This window comes from Mirounga leonina, unplaced genomic scaffold (genome assembly GCF_011800145.1).
Source record: "Mirounga leonina isolate KUSES-001 unplaced genomic scaffold, KU_Mleo_1.0 Mir_170, whole genome shotgun sequence".
In the NCBI taxonomy this organism is placed as follows: domain Eukaryota; kingdom Metazoa; phylum Chordata; class Mammalia; order Carnivora; family Phocidae; genus Mirounga; species Mirounga leonina.
The window spans coordinates 2900-6923 of NW_023270433.1; the positions used below are offsets into that span (position 1 = coordinate 2900).

The following is a 4024-nucleotide window of genomic DNA, read 5'->3' on the forward strand; positions in this document are numbered from 1 at the left end:
ACAGCCCTGCGGGGAGAGCTCCTTGTACAATTACCCTTAGTTCTATCGCCGGACCCCAACGCCTCGCCAGATTGTTTCATCCCCTCCCCCTATATTCTTTCTCTCTGGTTCATATTGTTCTGGTTCATATTGTTCATTTTCATGTTCTGTATACTGTTTATTATTTGTTTTAAATAAAATTACTTGTTTTCAACTGAACATGTGATGAGCATAAGTACATTCCCAACGCTGTGCCACCAGACCACAGAACATTGCTGCGGAATATCTCCTGTCCCAAAGGAGTCCCCGAACCAGAAGCCCCCCTGCCCATTTCTCCCCCAGCCCAGACCCTGGAAACCCCTAAGCTGCTTTCTCTCCCTATTCTTTTACTCGTTCTGGATGTTTCTGTACGTGGAATCATGCAATAGGAGCCTTTGTGTCTGCCCACCTATTTTCAAAGGGGACTCGTTTTCTTCTATTTATTTGTCATAAAATTTCCCTTATTCGATATTGAAATCCCCGATGGATTACAGATCAGATGTAATCGTAGACGCCTCTTTAGGAATTATGGGCACAGGGGCGCCTGAGTGGCTCAGTCGTTAAGCGTCTGCCTTCGGCTCAGGTCATGATCTCAGGGTCCTGGGATCGAGCCCCGCATCGGGCTCCCTGCTCCGTGGGAAGCCTGCTTCTCCCTCTCCCACTCCCCTTGCTTGTGTTCCCTCTCTTGCTGTGTCTCTCTCTGTCAAATAAATAAATAAAATCTTTAAAAAAAAAAAAGGAATTATGGGCACAATCTCGGGGCGGAGACCCCTGTACCTGCTGGGACACTGCAGCCTGACCCCAGACAGGAAACGGCTGGTTACTCCTGTGGCCCACACAGAAACCAGGGAAACGCAGAAAGCTGGAAGACACACCACAAAGCAAGGCCAGAGAAAGGTTTCACCTGACTCTGGTTCAAACCACGCTCCAAGTCACTGGGTTCCACAGGGATGGAGACCAAACACATGCCATTCCAAGGGGGAGGATAGGCATGCAGGGAATATGTGTCAGAGATGTGGAGCTCCCGGGGAAGGATTCCGGCAAAGGAAACCCTATGGAGGCAGCGCTCGTCACCCTCAGACTGGCAGGTGTCTGGTCTGGGGAGAACGTGAGGAAGTGGAGGTCCAATGCAGGTCCCCTGGAGGAAAGGGTGACGGGCACCCTTGTCTGGGAGAACAGTGAGCATCACCCACCCCAGGCTGCAGGTGCACCCATCACCTGGCATGCTCGGCCTCGGACTCACCCCCGGAAACTCTGGCTCGGTTTTTCACAGATCTGCTTTCAGGAGTGTTCATCACAGCGGTGGTGGAGAGAGCAGGGAATGGAACAACGCTAATGCCCAAGGAGATGGATGGGATCCATGGTCCCAGTCCTCATGATAGAGTGCCCTGTAGCTACTCTCACGTTGTCCTTCGGGGCACAGGATCCGGGAAGCCCCTCCTGAGACTCCCTCCTGCCACCCTGTTCCTGGGAACATTGAGAATTGTTTGAGGAGGAGGTGGAGAGGATCCAGGATTACACCGGATCCAAGGAGAAGGAAAGTCAGCACTGGGAGGACAGATGGACGTGCCCTGAGCCACCATCCAGGACCCAGGCTGTGGTGCCCTCGGACCTCACCCCAAATAATGGCTCCTGAGGTACAGATCCAGCTTCTGTGGTTTCACTCCCTCCCTCCCTACGTCATTTATTCACTCATTCATTCCCCCCTCTCTCTCCTTCCCCTCCACTCCTCCCTTCCCTCCCCCACTCCCTCCCTCCCTGCCTCTCTGCCTCCCTCCCATCCTCCCTGCCTCCCTCCCTCCCCTCTACCCCTCCCATCCTCCCTTTCCTCCTGCCTCTCTCCCCTCCTTCTCTCCCATCGTCCCTCCCTCTCTCTTTCCCTCACTCCCATCCTCCCTCATTCAGCACAGGATCTGGGGTCCCTGCTGGGTACTGAGCACTGGGGCTTCATTAGTGAGCACCCCCCAACCCACATGGTCACGTCCACTGTGGGAGGTGATGGGGGGCAGTCCTCACGGCTAGCTCTGGCGATGAGCACTACGAATCTGCTCCTGGAAACAGGCCAGTTGCACAAAGAAAAGAATGGAGAGACCCGTGTTTAGCACCTCCTCTAGAAAAATCTCGTCCTGAAAAGTGATGAAAAATAAGTATGTCCTAGACTTCATGCCATGTGAGTTCTAATGGCAGGTACGCACTGATTCCTAGAACCAACAAAGAGTAAATCATCCAGTGTCAACTGGGGAGTTGTGACACAACTTTTCTGACCAAATGACAGCATTTCAGCCAACATCTCCAGGGCCTCCGAGTTTTGCCAAGGGTCTCTGTGATCCTTTGATCCTTCCATCCACCTCCTTGGGAAGCTCTGTCCTGTCCTCTTCCTTGTCTCCTGCCTCTTCTGAGACCCTTCCGTGGTTTCCCCCTCCCCCACTTGCCAGGGCCGCCCTCAGCAGGATTCCCCATGCCCCTTGGCTGGGCGCCCGCATCCCACACTGAGCCCCATGAGCCCAGTGCCTTCTGCAAGGCCTGTGCGCTCCCTCTGGGGTCACTTGGCATCTCCCCTTACAGCAACCTGCATCGTCCTGTGCTGAGTCTCCTCTGAGCAGTCTGTGAGGCCGGCCTGTGCCCGTGTCACCGGAACAGAAGCGAGAGTCCAGAACGTCCAGACGACCCGCTCCCAGTCCCAGCGTGTGGAGCCTGGGCCAAGGATGGTCCACGAGCAGAGGAGGACTCGGACCCAGGGAGCCTGAGGGAGGATGTGGCACATTGAGCCCATAGGATGAGAGTGAGCAATGTGGGGGCCTGGTGCTCAGACCTGCTGGGAGACCACATCGCACTGACTCTGTCCACAGGGCTGGAGGTTTTCAGGGTATCCACCCTCCCATGCTGCAGGCTGGCAGTGACTGGCAGGGGAGGAGGCACACCTGATGCAGGAGAGAGCCCTCAGGCAGAGAGGAGGGGGCAGGCTCTCCCCCAGCAGCTGCAGGAACTCGGGGTAGCCACTCTCCCAGGCTGCAGGCTGGCAGTGACTGGCAGGAGAGGAGGCACCTGGTGTGAGAGAGAGCCCTCAGGCAGAGAGGAGGGGGCAGGTGGTCCCCCAGCAGCTGAAGAAACTCAGGGTAGCCACCCTCCCAGGCTGCAGGCTGGCAGTGGCTGGCAGGAGAGGAGGCAGCTGATGCAGGAGAGAGCCCTCAGGCAGAGAGGAGGGGGCAGGCTCTCCCCCAGCAGCTGGAGGAACTCGGGGTAGCCACCCTCCCAGACTGCAGGCTGGCAGTGGCTGGCAGGAGAGGAGGCGCACCTGGTGCAGGACAGAGGCCTCAGGCAGAGAAGAGGGGGCAGGCTCTCCCCCAGCAGCAGGTGCACTTGGGCAGGCTGAGGGGGCATCAGTGGACAGCAGTGCCTGCAGCTGGGGTCTTCACACAGACCCCCTCCTCAGCCTCAGCACAAGCTTGTCTGGATGACCTTTGTCCCCCAAACACAAAGTCTGACCCAGGACCCCCCTCAAGCCCTGACTCCCAATCCTTTCTACTCAACTCAAGTGACAAGAAATGGCCAATAGTTTAGGTGGTGTTGGGTGCACAGGGACATTTGCTTTTCTGGCCCATGCTGTAACGTTGCTGGCATTTTAAAGATCTCAGGGCTTTGATTCAAAAACGGCAGGATGCCGGGGACCCCAGACAGCTTTCTGGAAACATGCCTCTCGGCCTTGCAGCCCTCCCATCCCACCAGCTGCTCAGAATCCCTCCAAGCCACAGACCCACAGTCTTAAGTCCTCAGATGGCCCAGGCGACGTGCCTTCAAAAAGTGATCCCGGTGGGACTGCAGGACACACTGCAGATTCCAGCAAATCCCCCTCCCAGAAAGTGAGGGTACCACTGGATGAACTGTCCAAAAACAGCCAGGTCAGGGTTCCAGGAAGACACCAGAGGCACAGGAGTAACTGAGGAGCATCTGAAGGCCAGGTAGGGACAGTGAGAACCTCTGGTGTTTTTGCCTAGGGGCAGCTCCG

At 56.4% G+C, this 4024-nt stretch overlaps 1 long non-coding RNA gene across 1 annotated transcript; it reads right to left on the bottom strand.

The window, feature by feature from the left end:
* Positions 1-749: 749 nt before the first annotated feature.
* Positions 750-1745, bottom strand: LOC118018167. Its single transcript, XR_004681317.1, has 2 exons — positions 1262-1745; positions 750-880 (listed from the first exon to the last, which is right to left on the bottom strand). It is a non-coding gene; the product is annotated as an uncharacterized LOC118018167 (long non-coding RNA).
* Positions 1746-4024: the final 2279 nt, after the last annotated feature.